Source organism: Amblyomma maculatum, chromosome 8 (genome assembly GCF_055883805.1).
Source record: "Amblyomma maculatum isolate TAMU_Amacu chromosome 8, ASM5588380v1, whole genome shotgun sequence".
NCBI lineage: Eukaryota > Metazoa > Arthropoda > Arachnida > Ixodida > Ixodidae > Amblyomma > Amblyomma maculatum.
The window spans coordinates 72,324,843-72,344,837 of NC_139351.1; the positions used below are offsets into that span (position 1 = coordinate 72,324,843).

The following is a 19,995-nucleotide window of genomic DNA, read 5'->3' on the forward strand; positions in this document are numbered from 1 at the left end:
ATCCCGTGATGCAACTTTTCAAGATGGCGACGGCGACCAATAGGAGCGGGTGTTTTAGAGCGCTCTCAATTATAGAGTGGTCCGCAATACGGCCCCAAGTCTCAAAGCCATTCCCGCCAGCCTATACGGAACCGCCACTCTGGGACGGATTCTTGTTCGCCATCCAGTGACAAGAACATTAAAGGAAAGAAAGGACTAACATGGGCAGACCGAGCCAAACAAATGCCACCCACACTCCATCCAGAGGCCCGCGAACCTGGACAAGAGGAGCTCCGGGCCCTGAGGGCGAAGGTAAGTCGACTAACCGCTCTACTCCATAACAGCCCCATAATTCCGGTTCCACAACACCACACCCCTCCCTCAGTGCCACCTCCACCCACACCTGACGCCCCAATGGAGGTGAATCACAACCTAGTGTAAGATAACTCTCAAGAAACCAGCTCCAGCCCTCCAGCAAAAAAGCAACGCATTACCCCCAACCCAAAAATGCAAACGATTCCATTCCAGCCAAACAACCCAACAGCAAATTCAGAACCTAGTCAAACAAGCTTCAAGGCTTGCCCTTACCTCTAGAGTCAGTATCAAACTCTGTCAATAAAGATTGCCAAATATAACGCTGGCCTAGAACGGTGCATGGAAGCCCATATGGAGGCTATGTTTGAGAAACTGGTAGTCATGCAATCGCCTTGCAAGCGCTAAATCGACCCACACGCCAACCTGCCTAGACTCCCTCTGACAAGTTTGGGGAGTCATCTAGGCAATGTTAAAACAGCCTGAAATCAGACTTTCAGCCTTTATCACAGAACAAAACTTGCCTTTAAATGCCATGGGGCATTCAGGTGACGCTGTCGATTCTGCATGAGATAGATTGCAGATCACAAGAAAACAAGTTGCAGCTGGACAAAGTGCACTGCCATTATAAGGAATGTTCTTGGAATGCTTTTGGGTAATCAGAAGTTCAGTCCTCTTGTGGATGAATCCCCTGCCAGAGGAATGGCGGAACATTTTACCCTTGTCCCCAGAGCAATGAAGGCCAATTGCGACGTAGTGGATGCGATTCTGGACCTAGTATCAGAACGAAGTAATGAACTCTTCTCCTGAGAGCGAGCGATCACAAGCTGTTTAAATGCACAGAATACCTCATGCTGCATATGCGTGTAAGGCTATGGTACTGCTGCTGTTGGCTTTTAACTTCATGTGCGCTTGTCACTGCCGTAATTATTCCTGCCTGTGACACACTGCCGTAATGAGTCCTGCCTGTGATAGGCAAGACAGTTCTTTCAGCAGCTGTTATCTGCACACGATTAGCTTGCCATGAAAGTAAAGCAAATAAAAAAAGAGTGGCACCACAGCCCAGCATTTCATCATTGTTGCCACAGTGCATCAGTGGTCCTTGCTGTTAAACAACCTCTGAGCATACAGGAGCAGTGATCTCCCACTCCCCTGGTACAAGAAATTTAGACATGAATGTAAAAAATCTTTTTTAAGATTTCTTGCCAAAGGTAACATAGAAGGCTAATTCAATTTTCTCGCATGACCATCCTCTCCGGGACAGCAAACAGCCAGCGCGCGTCCTTGACGGTGGGCCGCAGCACAACCAGCCGAGAGTATAAAAAGGCAGACCACAGCACGCCCGCGGCAGTGCACTCTGGGGAGATATAGTCTCTAGGCCCAGTCTCGCGGCCACTCGCTCTTCACAGAGCACGCGCTCAACTCATCGTTTCTCATTTTGTACGGCCGCCACTACCAATCAACTCTGTGACTATGACGCCTCATTGAACAAGAAAGCTGTGAGAATTCCTTTTCGCCACAGACTGTCGGTTAATTGAATATTGTTTTTGCCTTTGTTTAAACCCTGATTTGGCTTAGTATTTTACGCCGTGTTTTCTGTGAAACTCTTGCCCCTACTTATGTCTGGTATACCTGCTTTGTTATCGTTATAGTCTTATCGCAGTGTTTGTTCATTATGAGGTTCTTATTCCTCTCGTCATTTGCCAAGTCGTTGTTATCACTATCGGGTCATGGTGTTTCTTTTTGTGTTCAATTATTATGCATTGTAATTTAAGCTACTAGCTATTAATATCCAAATGTTTGTAAAGAAGTGACATTCTTGAACTTATTCCTCAATCACACATACCAACACACATACTTCATGGGTTGACAGGCCTAACTTCTGTGTCTTCAAACCTCATAGAGGTACGGCGGGTAACCGTAAAGGGGATAACTGCACTTCTGTTAACTGTTGGCCATAATGGGGGGTTTGTGATGCACACACTTTAAAAATGATAACAGTACTGTGCAGTAAGTTATGTGAGGTATTAGGGAGGATAGTATGCACAAGAGTATTCTGAGGCAAGACTACAGAAAGTATATTTGATGATGCAGAGTTATTTTTGAGCACGTCAGTTTCTGAGCTATGACTGCTTACGAAATGCTTATAGTATTCAATAATATGTGGCATAGAAATGATTTTTTGGGACTGGAATGCGAGATAATTGTACCCGTGTTATACCGATGTCTTCAACAGCAGTTCAGGCAGTTGAGCGTTTCAACTGTTAACGGTGATTTGCCTGGTGCTCCACAAGCAAATTCAAGTTCAGTCAGTTGAGTTCAGTTGACGTAACCAAGTGACCTCAAATCTAGAGCGAATTAAAAATAACAACAAACCAGCATATTGCTGCGAACCATTGGATGTTTTATTTGTAGTTTTGTACAACTACCGGCGCACGGCCTTATCACTGACTAAGGAACGACCTTATGCTAGTTGTCGCGAGCCGCAGCTTTATCACTTTCCAGGTAGCGCGAGATGACCAGAGATTATTTTTTAATGAATACAGCAAAGCACAACTGTTTCTGTATCGTTCAAGATAGTTCTTCACCCACTGTAAATTTGGCACTGACGACTGCCGAGCATACTTGCTGCTATCACTGCCATCAATTTCTCAGTACTTTTGCGGGCGCAAGTCAGCCCAATAAAGAGTACATTGAGCGCAACTCTAGTTTTTTCATTTGTCACTACAGCATTGTCACTACTACGCGGCATCCGGCGAAGGCACTGATCTGCATCAACGTGGAATACCTTCAAGGTGCCTGACAAACAAAAATCACCTCTGGTCTTTGCCCAGCCCCGGGAGCACACAATCTTCCAAGGACTGCCCAGAAGACTGGATGGACCTCTTCGACTGCGCAGCAGCATTCAATGGCTGGAACAGTGCGAAGCTAAGGCAAGTTTGAAAGATTGGGAGACATTCAAGACTGAGTTTTTGATGTCCTTTGGAAGTGCCGTCCAAAAGGAAAGAGCCCAAGCTTTACTTCAATTGAGATCTTAAGAACATTACCGTTACTGTGTGCGAAACTGTTCTCCTACATATCGATTTATCCACGACTTGGATCCCGATCCCGATGATTCAAGATCTACTCTATTCACCGAGCAAATTGGAGGAACTAGACGATGTAACGGACTGTGGATGGCTGCCACTCACGGAAGTGGAAGTCATGCTGAGCGGATGGGCCTCCCTGTCGAAATATCCCGAAATGAAGCCTTATAGTAGGCAAAAGAGATCAATATAAGGATCCCGAATGGATTAAGCAGACACACCCACATTGTCCACTTACGCCCTTGGTCAGGACAATACTGTCCTAAACCAATGGGTCCATTATCTGTCAAACGAAGAAACCGACCATCCAGAATCTTCAGAAACATCACCGAACAGCATTTTTGCAACCTCGTTATGTACCTCCACCGTTATCCCAGGCACATGCGTATATGTGAAGTCGGCAATACCCCAGTCCACTTCTTACATCATCCAGGTAAGAAATTATTTAATCATTTATTATATACTAATGTACATATTACAGACGAAAATCTGGAAGATGTCCAACCAACAGGAGAGTGGAAATCCGTATGGCCCAATAATCTACAGGGCAACTGTCTGCTGAACTCACCTACTAGCAGTGTGATTATTTTTGTCATATTATGAATGTGTTCAGAACATGCCAGAGTCGCTTGAAATGGTCGAAACCATTCTTAGCTTACAAACTAATGAAAACATAAAACACTTTGTCAATGAATTGTATTTAGTGATAGAAAAGTTGTTGCCCCCAAAAAAATACTATACATGTTATTTCTGAACCAAGCTCTGGAAATAACTGTTTTTGGTGCCATAAGGAGTTTTTAGTTGAATACACGCCAATTGGGTGATTTCAATCGGAACACTTCGTTTCCATTTCAAGACTGTGATTTAAGCAGAGTTATCCTTTGGAACGAACCAAACATTGAACCCTCTTATGAGACAGTCAAAAAGTTTTGAATGCTTCTGTTCATTTTTCATCACTACTTCAAGGACTTTCCATGCAGATCACTGCCATGGAGACAGGTAATGGAGATGAGTACTCGTTTCAGCTTGATGCTGAGGAAGCTAACACACCAGCTGCTGCATAAGTCTTTACAGAAGATGATCACACACAGCGACAGGGCGCAACAAACCCCAGCAGAAGCCAACAAGTAGTTGTTGGCACTACTACCAATAGCTGCAAAAGCAGAAGCGAACCTGGCTGCTGGAAGGGGAAAATCAGCTGTCAATGATAGCACAGCACCTCCTGAGACAAGGCTTGGAGGATTACCCTGGAAAATAGCTTGAGCTCTGCGAGCAGCAAGTAACCGGGTACTTTCTCTAGAATACTTTCTAGTACACCATAGTTTTATACACTTTATCAGTGGTGTGTATTTATTTCGGGAGAAAGGTTTGTAAATAACTACAGCGACACTTAAACTCCACTTTAGACGCATGGCGTAACAGTGGGATGTGGTCATCTGGGGTACTTCTGCACTGAGAAACTGAGCCAGGACGCTAATTATCACCAGCAATCCGCACGTCCATAATGCTTTTTGTAAAGATGAATACGTTTTGCGTCGCAGCACGGCATCAGCCAAACTGCAACGAAAAGTGCGTATTAACATGTAGGCACTTCACGAGCCACTACGCCTTAAGTTCTGAACCAATACATGCGTTTCAATACCAGCTCAGCCGGGAAATCTTTACAACGTTTTAACGAGGTTTCACTATGCAGTGGCAACATATGATCTTCACATGAACAACAAGCCGCCAGCCAGTCATTCACACAGCCAAATTCACTGAAAGGATTGACCACCTTTTCAATATAGCTAAAACAGCTCACAGAAGTGCACAAAGTTATTGTTTATGGGATCAGTTCACAGAGATTTGGGAGAGTGTATCTCAGTCTTCCAAAAGCTGGAAGTGCTTGGATCTGTGCGACCACCACTCTCCATTCGTGGCTTTTGCCCGACGTGTAAGGTCGGTGTGGTCGTTCTCAGGCACCTTCCATTCCACCCCATTACTGTTTCCAGTACCATTTAACACGACCATTCAATCATGATGCTCTTGAACACACATTTGCCATCATTCCAGGGCACAGTGATGCTGAGAACTTCATGGGTTTGCTCCCTTTCTGCTGAATTAAAGAATTAATTTGGTACCATAAAAAAATATATCTTTTTGCATAACTGCAGGTATCAGGTACTTCCGATTTTTATAACCTTTTTTTTCATTTCAAGTAGAACCTGAGATGGCCGGGACACAAGCAAGTTTCACAACTGTGAAGTTAAGGTCAACATGAAGTTTTTTTTTTCTGCAGGGAGAGTCTGAAAAGGGCATTCACACTGAGATGTCGCAAACACTTGGAGAGAAGTATCCTTACTTAAACAATGCCAAAACCTGTGCTGCTAGCTTCGAGACGAGGTGTTCAACTGAGGAGGTTCAGACCTGTGGTAGATGCCGCACAACCTCAACAGACCCGGCAATGAGTGATGCTGTCCATAAGCAGATTCTTGAGGATTGGCGAATATCCACCAAAATGATAAACCAGATACTGGACATCTCCCGGCTGCTGCACGCTGGTTTTATTATTACTAAAATCCTACATACATGCAAGCTCTCGGCAAAGTTGGTGGCAAAATGAACAGTGAACCGAAGGAGGTACAAGTTGAGGCATCCAGAGCTGCTATGACCCATTTCGATGCTACAAAAGAAGTTTTTGGATAGATTAGTTTGGATAGATTGGTGGCTGAGGATTTGGAGACGTGCAGAAGGGGCATGGGGTTGAGACGACCAAAAAGGGAAAAGACAGAAAAATTGTGCGACAGGAAAAGCCTCTCTGGAAGAGAACGACTCACGAACGCAGCCAGAGATAAGCTTCAAACTTACTATGCTTGGCCATAAGAAGAAATCCCGGAAACATATTAGATGGAGAAGGCCGGTTGGGCAACCAGTTTTTATCTGTCTGACAATGAACAATGCCACAGGCTGTAACCTATGGTGCCTGGCACCTAGTGTGCCTACAAGGAAGGTGTGCATAAAGGTAAACCGTTCGTGCACAAAGACAATCTTCCGTCACTTGTGCTAGACACACCGAAATCCGCTTATCGGCAGCTTTCACAGACAGCGCTTCTGGCAAAATGCCTGCACGGACAAACCCAGCACCCAAATGAGTCCTTCAATAGCGTTGTGTGGGTTCGTGCTCCAAAAAAATATCTTTGTGGGACTGAAGCCGTTAAGACAGCCACATGTCCTCCTAACATTCAGTAAAGGCAACGCAACAAGAACTAAGACAGCCGGGATTCGATCCTGCATGTTTGGGCAAATTAGTCGAGTGCCTAACCACTGCACCACATGGCAGGGGTATTTCAAAGAGGCAGGCTACCACCGCAAACATGTCCTCCTCGGTGCATATGAGGACAGCTGCATCAAGGCTGCTCAGTGGGTACTGTGGTAATGAAGGGCTCTGCTGCTCGATATGACTGCAGGTATGCGATGAAAGACAACTGCCAGAGCCCCTGCGCTGAAGATGATTTCAGTATTTGGCATATTACGATAGTCTGAGCAGGACGCCAGCAATGTCAACATATCAATTAAGCAATACGAATTCTTTCCAGCAGCAAGCAACAATGCAGACGAAAAGAAGCCATTATTATTCCAAAGGTCATTTGGCAAAATGGAACATGTCTTGCTTCACAACCTGCTGGTGTTCGAAATGCAAAGATAGGTGAGCTTCAGTGCAGCTGTCACTGCACTGCAAGAATATGCAACGAAACGCTTGGCAGTCATACATAAGGCTATCGTTTCAATCAGCAAAGGGGATGCAGACAAGAAAGCACACCACAGGCCAAGAAAATGGTGAGCCCATGTAATGCCGTTATTACTCCTTCCTCGTAGTCCAGCATTGTCATGAGCCATCTCCTTCGGGTTGACTGAACGGTTGTTCTCTGGCCAGGAAGTGATGGGCACCCGGAGTGGTTGCACCACGGGCAGGCAGGTCAGCTTTTCCAAGTCCCATCACATTCATGTGACCAAGAACTTTTGCAATCTGGAACATGGAAGTGGGTGGCTCTGCATCTGCCCCTGCACAGAAGGCTTCGCATTACTTGTGGGCTGGTTCATGTTGCTGTGGGAAAAACCTCAGCAACCCTACAGATGGCTGAATCCAGTCCATTTGGTGGAGCATGTCTTGGGGTCTTCGAAGAGGCACTGCATCGCATTTGCTACCACATTTATTACAGAGTAGCTGGAGGAGCTGTGGCAGCGGTGTCAGGCCGACACAAAAGTCCAGAGCATTCTGTATCGCTTGTGTCAGCACTGCCTTTCTCTTCTGCGTGTAGCCAGTGCCAGCCATGCGAGTAGCTACAAGACCTTTTTTTTTACTGCAATTAGGAGTGGCTTCTTGGTCTATAACGCTCGCAGTTCAGTTGCTCCACTTGTATCATCGAACTGCTTTTGCACCAGATTTCATCTGTCATTGAGGGAGTGCTGCCTGAATATGAGGTAGACAGCATCATCAATCTGTTGGTGCAGTCTAGCATGTCAACTATGGGTGCCTTGCCATAAAGCATCCTTCCTTAAAGGAAACGCTGTACCGGTAGGTATGACATGCTTGTATTTTTTGCATTTCGTATTTTCTTTAAGACTGGCAAAACACTGCTTGTTCATATTTCTTCAATAATTATTTTGTTGCCATTCGCTTTTTAACTCTGTGCCATGGGAACAGGCTAGTTAAAACAGAGCACGGAGCCTCGTGAACACCAAAGCCACTCCGTGTGACTTTCCCTGGAGCTCTGACAGGGTTTTAATGAAGCTCTGAATCCCTGATTCTGACAGTGTATAAGAAAACAACGCATGACAACTATATGGAGCAAGGCCAAAGTAATACAATGTACCGCAAGCATACGCCAGAGGGAAGTGTGCTTCTGGGTACTTTCGAATATCAGTCCCGGACAGTCCAGGACTACCTGATGACCACTGTCCGGCGCTCAATTTTTCAGCGCTCGATAGTAAAGCTCCTGGGCCAGCGGCCATTTTGAGTTAGACTCCAAGCACATTCTGAGTAGTTTTCTTGTTCCTACATACGGGATTGTGCGCTAAACAATGACAATCTCTCTAAGGTTTAATAATTACTTCACAAACATCGGCCCAGAGCTTGCAGCTAATATCCCTAATCTATCGTGCTCTGTTAATGACCCGCGTGTTCATGACACTTTCTTACTGCAATCCATTGACGATTGTGAAATCACAGCAATCGTGAAAACTCTCGCCGCAAACAAGGCAACAGGACATGACGGGATTACAGTGAGAGCGTTAAAAGACAACATTCACCATCTTGCACCATTCCTGGCAACACTAATGAATCACGCAATTTACGAAGGTATTTATCCGAATATTTTGAAGATCGCTAGAGTTACACCAGTTTACAAAAAAGGGGATTGTAATGATCCAGGCAGTTACCGTCCAATCTCGGTTTTGAGTATCATTAACACTGTGTTCGAAAAACTTATCGCAAAGCAACTAAATGACTACTTGGAGAAAACTAGAATCATATCTCACTATCAACATGGCTTCAGGAGTAACAGGTCTACATCTACAGCAGTAATGGCATTGTCTCAGGAGCTATGTTCATCTTTGCATAATAATGAAATGTCCATAGCCTTGTTCCTAGACGTAAAGAAAGCATTTGATACTGTTAATCATAACATTTTAATTCAGAAGCTAGAGCACTATGGTTTTAGGGATTCCACTCTTGATTTCTTTACTAGCTACCTTACCAACAGAAAACAATTTGTTCATCTAAAACACTTCAAATCATCTCGACAAGCTGTCTGTGCTGGAGTGCCCCAGGGGTCAGTTTTAGGCCCTGTGCTGTTTTCTATTTATGTCAACGACTTTCCTCTCTATTTGCAGAATTCAAAAACGGTGATGTACGCTGATGACACTGCAATAGTTTTTACAGGCAAAACTCTAACTGAAATTGAGGCTAAGACACGCGATTTAAGAAACATCTCTGCATGGTTTAAGGCAAATAAAATGACATTAAATGCTGTGAAAACAAAGTACATCCTGTTTAGGTCAAGGCACAAACATATCACAGATACGCGATTACATATTTACCTCGACAATGTTTTAATCGAGCAAGTTGACACCATTAAATACCTCGGCGTAACCCTAGATAAGAACCTTAATTGGCATGAACATATTGATAGCCTGTGTTCCAAGCTTGCTTCAGCTTGTTACATTCTATATAGAACACGGGGGCTGCTAGACATATCTGTGCTGAAGATAATCTATTTTTCTCTTTTCCACTGCCATTTGACGTATTGCTGCGAGTCATGGGCTAGCACATACAGATCTTACATTCATCAAGTTATCTCTTTGCAGAAAAGAGCACTAAGAATATTAACATACTCTAATAGGTATCAGTCCAGTGCTCCTTTGTTCAATAGGTTACAGGTTTTGCAGTTTCCATTGTTATATGAAATGAGAATCGCAATGTTAGTAAATAACATTATACAAAATAACTACCCGCTTTCAATTAATATTTTTGTGTTGCCTATCAGGAGCACTAGAAATGCTAGCAATATTAACTTTAATTACCCGGTAACCCGCAATGCCTATGGTCAGCGCCTAATTCAATACTGCGGGGCGAAAATATGGAATAGTGTACCACTCGAAATTAAAATGGCTAACAATTTCCTGTTTTCAGTTAAGCGCTTCTACTTCTCGATGATTGAGAATTATGTTTGTTGATCTTTTTATATCTGCTGTTGAGTGTTGCTCGCTATTACTTTGTTCACTGATCATTTATAACCGAGTCTTATGTTGGTGTCTTCTGTTGCTGTTATAACAAATGTGTACAATGGGCCTATACTAGCTTCGGCTATTGGCCCAGCAGTTTTTGCAAACGTTTTGTATATGTTATGTGAAAATAAAGAAAAGAAAAGAAAAAGAAAGCAGCTGTAAGAAGTTTGAATCTTGAGTCTTTCATTTCTTATCTTATTTCTCTACACACGGCAGCATCCAGAGCTGTGAGCCCGGATTGTTTGTTCATGTAGCCCAGAAGTACACCTTTCTCACAATCATTTCAGCGTGCAAGTCTGAAAGCACCGCAAGCGACTGCTTTGTGCTGGAGCAGCTAACTCCTGCTGTAAATACTTTTGCAAATGCTTTCTTCTGCTTTCGAGCGAAGTGAGGTAAGCCCTTGGAAGAACCTCATGAGTAACAATGACAAGAAAACCCTGCGAGACTGAGGTCTGTAAAACGCTCCACTTTCAGGCATGCCACGCTCTGTTCGCGAAAAGCACCGATTGATTTGCGCCTCTGTTATTCATCTTTAATATTATACATACACCAAAAGATAAACGTGTGTGCGGCGCGACTGCAAAAAAACTGAGTTGTGGTGAGTGATGGTTGGCATCGTCTACTAAGAGGGGAGCTTGCAAGGTCATGTGACCCTCACCTTCTCGAATTGCGGCGCTGAATAAAGCCCGGCAGGCTGAACAGTTTCACTGCGGCATCTGTTGAAATGGTTGTTAGAAGCATATTCGCCTTTTTCTTCAAGTTTGGCATGCCAGTGGAGTGAAAAGATGCCTGTGCGCTGGATGCTAAGGATTGTTTTCCACCGCGCAAGGCGGACGCTGCGGTGAGGAAGGCCTAACGTTCTCAAACTGCGACTCCATGGCTAGCTCGGCGAACCATACTGATTCCCTGTGGCCTTTTACTGAAATGGATACTTGAGGGGCACCTTGGCATCCACCTCCAACAGCTTCCGAATGCAACAGAGAATCAGTGCACTGAGAATGAAGCCGCCTGTGTGACTAGTTCACTGTAGTGAACATCGTGAACGGTCTGTTGGCTCTTGCTTCATTCTGACTCGATGCTGTTGTGTGCGCACCAATACAAGTTCTTGTGCTTGTTTTGTCGTGCCCCTGGCCTGCAGAATATTTCTGCCTTGACATAGCAGCCCTGAAGGATATGCTTGAAACCAAGTCATTGGGCGAAAAATGTCATCGTAAGTGTTTTGCCTTGTTCTGTCTGGGCAGAATATGCAACTAATTATTTTTGCATCTTGCATCATAATAGCATTATGCTGGCAGTCCAGAGTGATTTCGCGTGCTGCAGAACGATGACATATTAAAGCAGGTAAACTGTTTCAGGACATGTTGCTTTTGTCATTTGTACAATTATATGCCTGCACTCAAACGATGCATCATTAGTGCACTGTCAGTGAAGTATAAGAGTTAAATTTTGCTCAACACAGCTTATGTGCTCTGCCTAATCTTCTCATATGTCTGCACTGATGTTGTTGCTAGTGGAGATAGCTTTGCGGCATTTTTACTCAATTATGAACTCTCAGGAGTAATTGCCATTTTTGTTTCCGTGCGTATATGCAACATCTGCAGCCATTCACAACCTTCTTGCCTCATCGCATAATTGGGTGCACTTGATAGCACTTAATGTTTTTAACTGATCATTTCTTCAAAGGCCACAGTTCCTGGGAGAAAAAAAGTTTACTACCATGCGCGCTACCCCAAGTGCTCTTTGCCATGCTAAACATTTCTGAAGCGTGTTCTTGTGGCTATCAAGTAAACACTGTCACGCACGCTGGTGGTCAGAAATCCGATTAACTTTTCATTCACCACTGTTTGAAGTCGACTGTTTCCTGTGGCAACTTGTTTTAATGAATTACACTTTGAAAGCTGCATGTTTACGGCTCTGCCCCTCCTTCAAAAGTTTCCCTTTTTCATGTTGACTCACTGTGTTGGGTGTTTGGCATTGTTCATTTGCTCTGAAATACATGTCCAGAGTCAAGGGCATAACATTGGGGCACACGCTTTAGCTGTCAGAGTTGTTACGGCTTACCAAACGAAAATTAGAAAGGACTTCATACATTTTTTACCACATGCCACTGGTGCATTAACATGAAACTAAGGAACCGTCATATTATCTGTACGAATGTGCATGGAAGTTTCAAATGCTGAAGCATGCTGCCTAATTTTTTTTTTTTCTTCAGTCTCTGTATTCTAATTACTTTACTCCTGCAAGGGGAGACGCAAGTCTTAGAACGGTCCAAAATGGTCAAAAATCGGTTTCGTGAAAAACACATTTTCGGAACATTTATCCTTTCCACCACCTGCACCGATCTCCGTTCATGCAGGCAGTAAGTAGCCTCACAGGATTTGTGAGCGGTGCTGCTGACTTCTTCAGAGCCAAGAAGGGCACTTCAGCTGATTACCGCTCAGAGATGGACAGCAAGTACTTCGAGGAGTGGTTTTCGAGCAAACTGCTGCCAAACATCCCTAACAGCAGCATTATTGTTATGGATAATGCCCCCTACCATAACATAGTGTTGCGCTCTTTTTAAGATGGCAACGGCGACCAATAGGAGCGGGCGTTTTAGAGCGCTCTAAATTATAGAGCAGTCCGTAATACGGCCCTAAATCTCAAAACCATTCCCGCCAGCCTATACGGAACAGCCACTCTGGGACGAATTCCCGTTTTCCATCCAGTGACAAGAACATTAAAGGAAAAAAAGGACTAACGTGGGCAGACCGAGCCAAACAAATGCCACCCACACTCCATCCAGAGGCCCGCGAACCTGGACAAGAGGAGCTCCGGGCCCTGAGGGCGAAGGTAAGTCGACTAACCGCTCTACTCCATAACAGCCCCATAATTCCGGTTCCACAACACCACACCCCTCCCTCAGTGCCACCTCCACCCACACCTGATGCCCCAATGGAGGTGAATCACAACCTAGTGTAAGATAACTCCAAAGAAACCAGCTCCAGCCCTCCAGCAAAAAAGCAACGCATTACCCCCCACCCAAAAATGCAAACGATTCCATTCCAGCCAAACAACCCAACAGCAAATTCAGAACCTAGTCAAACAAGCTTCAAGGCTTGCCCTTACCTCTAGAGTCAGTATCAAACTCTGTCAATAAAGATTGCCAAATATAACGCTGGCCTAGAACGGTGCATGGAAGCCCATATGGAGGCTATGTTTGAGAAACTGGTAGTCATGCAATCCCCTTGCAAGCGCTAAATCGACCCACACGCCAACCTGCCTAGACTCCCTCTGACAAGTTTGGGGAGTCATCTAGGCAATGTTAAAACAGCCTGAAATCTGACTTTCAGCCTTTATCACAGAACAAAACTTGCCTTTAAATGCCATGGGGCATTCAGGTGACGCTGTCGATTCTGCATGAGATAGATTGCAGATCACAAGAAAACAAGTTGCAGCTGGACAAAGTGCACTGCCATTATAAGGAATGTTCTTGGAATGCTTTTGGGTAATCAGAAGTTGAGTCCTCTTGTGGATGAATCCCCTGCCAGAGGAATGGCGGAACATTTTACCCTTGTCCCCAGAGCAATGAAGGCCAATTGCGACGTAGTGGATGCAATTCTGGACCTAGTATCAGAACGAAGTAATGAACTCTTCTCCTGAGAGCGAGCGATCACAAGCTGTTTAAATGCACAGAATACCTCATGCTGCATATGCGTGTGAGGCTATGGTACTGCTGCTGTTGGCTTTTAACTTCATTCGCACAGTGACAAGCGCATCTGCGCTTGTCACTGTCGTAATTATTCCTGCCTGTGACACACTGCCGTAATTAGGCCTGCCTGTGATAGGCAAGACAGTTTTTTCAGCAGCTGATATCTGCACACGATTAGCTTGCCATGAAAGTGAAGCAAATCCAAAAAGAGTGGCACCACAGCCCAGCATTTCATCATTGTTGCCACAGTGCATCAGTGGTCCTTACTGTTAAACAACCTCTGAGCATACAAGAGCAGTGATCTCCCACTCCCCTGGTACAAGAAATTTGCCTAGACATGTATGTAAAAAATCTTTTTTCAGATTTCTTGCCAAAGGTAACACAGAAGGCTAATTCAATTTTCTCACATGACCATCCAGGAAACTTGTGCTGCACTGTGAGAAAGGCTGTAAGCCTGTCTACACAATACTATCACAAATCCTAGAAGAATGCAAAAAATTAAGCAACCTCACTGCAACCGTTTTTCCCCAACACCCCTTGTCGGGTATTTCATGCTGATTAGGAAAGAATGATTACTTCCAAAGGCAAGATGTATTGTGCATTGCTACTTCCAGGTGGATTTTTTTTTTCGGTCTGCATATATTACTGCCTCTGAATAATTATTTCAGTACGCTGCAGGCATGCATTTAGACTGGAATTTTATTTTGTGCATTGATGAAAAATACATAAGCATCAAATGTCTGTCAAATTCCGGACCACAGAACTTCAGTTACAACCAGGTATTCAGCATTGTTCTTACAGCAGCCTGCAATGCACATCACAGATATGCTGCATTCATTTCAGTAAAAACTCATTTTGAACTATGCTAATAAGTGTATGTCTGTATTCATTATTGTGAAAGGAGTGTGTATTGCATTCATTGCAATTCGCAAATTTAAATTCACACACTGTCACAAGCTACTCCACATATAGAGCAGAAGTTATGGGATCTCCTCACTCCTCCGAGCATGCTTCAACATGACTCTCCGGGACAGCAAACAGCAAGCGCGCGTCCTTGACGGTGGGCCGCAGCGCAACCAGCCGAGAGTATAAAAAGGCAGACCACAGCACGCCCGCGGCAGTGCACTCTGGGGAGATGTAGTCTCACGGCCCAGTCTCGCGGCCACTCGCTCTTCACAGAGCACGGGCTCAACTCATCGTTTCTCATTTTGTATGGCCGCCCCTACCAATCAACTCTGTGACTATGACGCCTCATCGAACAAGAAAGCTGTGAGAATTCCTTTTCGCCACAGCCTGTCGGTTAATTGAATATTGTTTTTGCCTTTTTTAAACCCTGATTTGGCTTAGTATTTTACGCCGTGTTTTCTGTGAAACTCTTGCCCCTATTTATGTCTGGAATACCTGCTTTGTTATCGTTATAGTCTTTTTTTATCGCAGTGTTTGTTTATCATCAGGTTCTTTTCCCTCTTGTCATTTGCCAAGTCGTCGTTATCACTATCGGGTCATGGTGTTTCTTTTTGTGTTCGATTATTATGCATTGTAATTTAAGCTACTAGCTATAGGGGAGAAAACCTGGGCCAGGGGGCGCTGCGCCGCTCTGTGCGTCAGCGCCCTCCATGGAGACCACGTCAAAATCTACGCGCAGCCCGGCCGCGTCGTCTGCTCCCCGCCTCATAGAAAAGTATGCTGTCGTCTGCTCCGCGCTGCTTTCCAGCACGTGTTTGCGCGCGCGCGCTCGGTTGTTTCTCTCCTCCTCCGGCCGCATTGTGGCCGCCGTCGCGCTCTAACAAAGGGGGCAAGGAAAAAAAAACTGGAATGAAAAAGTGACGGCGCGCTTTTTCGCAAAACTCGTGAAAGTGTTTTTCTCTCTTCTTCCTTTCGTGTTGAAACGATGGTTGTCGTTTTTTTTAGGTATCTCGCACCTCTGTTTGTAACTGGCGGTGCCGCAACAGCCATCGCGGAACCAAGTCGGCCTCAAGAAACAGATATATGTCATTAATGCCATCACTCGGCGCTTATAAAGGGAAACACATACGTCAATCGTTCTATCCTCATACGCGATCCTGCTTCGGGAGCTCAAAACTGCGCATTCGCTAGAGATAACTGAACTAGGGATTGCACAGCCTAGCTGTGGAATTAAGAAGACAAAGGTTTACTTGGAGAGATGTCCCCGCCTGCATGAAAAGTCGTCAGGCATTTCCTCGTTCTTCGTCTCGCGGAGAGAGGAAACTGCCGAAAAAATGGCATGCCTCGGCTTCTCGTCAGTGATCCAGGTCGTTAAGAAACCTCTCATCGTTAAAGGTAGATAAGTCATTGATTTCGGATGGCAGCGCCACAGCAGCGAACTCCCCCTGACCGCTGTCAGCAGGAACCAAAGGGTATACAAGGCGGCATGCTTTGTGCCTTTGTAGGGAACGCGTCCTAAACGCGCCGAAAACAGGCACCACGGCGCCGGCAGCATCGCCTAAAACGTCTGTCCCCAAAGAGTTTAATAGGCCCCTTTCAAGTGAGCAGTCACAAATGTAAAGGAAGCTCCCCAACCAGCGCCCGGAGCACTCGTCGCTGTGTACACGCGTATCAATTCTCAACGAGAAGGCTGGACCCTTTATTCTCTGAGCAACATGGAAGTGACATCAAGAGGTGCCGCCTCAAGTCCTTCAAAATACCTGTCGCTTGCCTCTGCCTTCGAGTAGCGAATTCGCGTTCATGTTGTTGTTGTTGTTTTGTCTGAGCCTGCCAAGGAGCGCTCTTTGAAAACAATGTCCGCGGCGATCAATTAATCATAATTTCTCACTTTCGAGAGCACCGATAAAAAGCGTGCCTCCAGCCAGCCTCTATGTCAGCCGGGGCACAGAAAAAAGCAAAGATAAGAAACACTACTGGCAAAGAGCGCCGGCTTGCGCGCACAGACGCACGACCATCCCCCCTCGTCCTCACTCTCCTTCTCCCGCTCCGCGTGCACGTGCGGCTGCCTGTAGCACGCGCTCCCGAGCGAGCGGGCTGCGCAGACTCCACAGACAGCCGCGCGCTGCGCGGGCGCGGATGCGCGTAGGTTTTGTAGTTCCTCTCCGCTCCGCTGGAAACCGAGCGCTGGCGTCGCGGAGCAAACTCCAGCTTTGGTTCCCTATAAATATCCAAATGTTTGTAAAAATGTGACTTTCTGGAACTTATTCCTCAATCACACATACCAACACACATACTTCATGGGTTGACAGGCCTAAGTTCTGTGTCTTCAAACCTCATAGAGGTACGGCAGGTAACCGTAAAGGGGATACTGCACTTCTGTTGACTGTTGACCATAAAGGGGGGTTTGTGATGCACACACTTTAAAAAAGATAACAGTCCTGTGCAGTAAGTTATGTGAGGTATTAGGGAGCATAGTATGCACAAGAGTATCGATGAATGGTGTGCTGAGGCAAGACTACAGAAAGTATATTTGATGATGCAGAGTTATTTTTGAGCACGTCAGTCTCTGAGCTATGACTGCTTATGAAATGCTTATAGTATTCAATAATATGTGGCACAGAAATTATTTTATGGGACTGGAATGCGAGATAATTGTACCCGTGTTATACCGATGTCTTCAACGGCAGTTCAGGCAGTTGAATGTTTCAACTGTTAACGGTGATTTGCCTGGTGTTACACAAGCAAATTCATGTTCTGTCAGTTGAGTTCAGTTGGCGTAACCAAGTGAACTGAAATCTAGAGCGAATTAAAAATAACAACAAAGCAGCATGTTGCTGCGAACCATTGGATGTTTTATTTGTAGTTTTGTACAACTACCGGCGCACGGCCTTATCACTGACTATGGAACGACCTTATACTAGTTGTCACGAGTCGCAGCTTTATCACTTTCCAAGTAGCGAGAGATGCGCCGAGATTATTTTTTAATGAATGCAGCAAAGCACAACTGTTTCCGTATCGTTCAAGTTAGTTCTTCACCCACTGTAAATTTGGCACTGACGACTGCCGAGCATACTTGCTGCTAGCACCGCCATCAATTTCTCAGTACTTTTGCGGGCGCAAGTCAGCCCAATAAAGAGTACATCTGAGCGCAACTCTAATCTTTTCATTTGTCACTACAGCATAGTCACTACAACGCAGCATCCGGCGAAGGCACTGATCTGCATCAACGTGGAATACCTTCAAGGTGCCTGACAAACAAAAATCACCTCTGGTCTTTGCCCAGCCCCGGGAGCACACAATCTTCCAAGGACTGCTAAGAAGACTGGATGGACCTCTTCGACTGCGCAGCAGCATTCAATGGCTGGAACAGTGCGAAGCTAAGGCAAGTTTACTTTGCTCTTGAAGGGCCTGCTTGAATCTGGTTTGAAAATCATGAGACATCTTTGAAAGATTGGGAGACATTCATGACTGAGTTTTTGATGTCCTTTGGAAGTGCCGTCCAAAAGGAAAGAGTTTTACTTCAATTGAGATCTTATGAACTTTACCGTTACCATGTGCGAAACTGTTCTCCTACATATCGATTTATCCACGACTTGGTTCCCGATCCCGATGATTCAAGATCTACTCTATTCACCGAGCAAATTGGAGGAACTAGATGATGTAACGGACTGTGGATGGCTGCCATTCACGGAAGTGGAAGTCATGCTGATCGGATGGGCCTCCCTATCGAAATATCCCGAAATGAAGCCTTATAGTGGGCAAAAGAGATCAATATAAGGATCCCAAATGGATTAAGCAGACACACCCACATTGTCCACTTACGCCCTTGGTCAGGACAATACTGTCCTAAACCAATGGGTCCATTATCTGTCTAACGAAGAAACCGACCATCCAGAATATTCAGAAACATCACCGAACAGCATTTTTGCAACCTCGTTATGTACCTCCACCGTTTTCCCAGGCACATGCGTATATGTGAAGTCGGCAATACCCCAGTCCACTTCTTACATCATACAGGTAAGAAATTATTTTAACATTTATTTTATACTAATGTACATATCACAGGCGAAAATCTGGAAGATGTCCAACCAACCGGAGAGTGGGAATCCGTATGGCCCAGTAATCTACAGGGCAACTGTCCCGATTGGCAAAGCGACGTAGCAGGCACCAGTTCAAGAGATTACACGGATAATGAACGACCTGATGAAGTGGAACAACCCAGAATTAGAGTCCTTCAGCGACGATCTGATCCCATTGTCAACACCATTTACAGCTTCATAAAGCAAGTGTGTGTGTGTCACCACCTAAAAGTAGTTGCAGAACTTTCTCTTGGTACCGTAGTCCTACGTCAGCGTATAGTGCAAATGACCCCGAGTACCAACTGGCGGTAAGAAAATGGGAAACTGAACTCACGTACTAGCAGTGTGATTATTTTTGTCATATTATGAATGTGTTCAGAACATGCCAGAGTCGCTTGAAATGGTCGAAACCATTCTTAGCTTACAAACTAATGAAAACATAAAACACTTTGTCAATGAATTGTATTTGGTGATAGAAAAGTTGTTGCCCCCCAAAAAATACTATACATGTTATTTCTGAACCAAGCTCTGGAAATAACTGTTTTTGGTGCCATAAGGAGTTTTTAGTTGAATACACGCCAATTGGGTGATTTCAATCGGAACACTTCGTTTCCATTTCAAGACTGTGATTTAAGCAGAGTTATCCTTTGGAACGAACCAAACATTGAACCCTCTTATGAGACAGTCAAAAAGTTTTGAATGCTTCTGTTCATTTTTCATCACTACTTCAAGGACTTTCCATGCAGATCACTGCCATGGAGACAGGTAATGGAGATGAGTACTCGTTTCAGCTTGATGCTGAGGAAGCTAACACACCAGCTGCTGCATAAGTCTTTACAGAAGATGATCACACACAGCTCCAGGGCGCAATAAACCCCAGCAGTAGCCAAAAAGCAGTTGTTGGCACTACTACCAATAGCAGCAAAAGCAGAAGCGAACCTGGCTGCTGGAAGGGGAAAATCAGCTGTCAATGATAGCACAGCACCTCCTGAGACAAGTCTTGGAGGATCACCCTAGAAAATAGCTTGAGCTCTGCGAGCAGCAAGTAACCGGGTACTTTCTCTAGAATACATTCTAGTACACCATAGTTGTATCACCAGCAATCGGCACATTCATAATGCTTTTTGTAAAGGTGAAAACGTTTTGCGTCGCAGCACGGCATCAGCCGAACTGCAAC

At 44.9% G+C, this 19,995-nt stretch overlaps 1 pseudogene; it reads left to right on the plus strand.

Annotated features, from left to right (window-relative positions):
* The first annotated feature begins 200 nt into the window (after positions 1-200).
* Positions 201-19,995, plus strand: part of LOC146181500 (uncharacterized) — a 29,682-nt pseudogene continuing 9,887 nt past the window's right edge.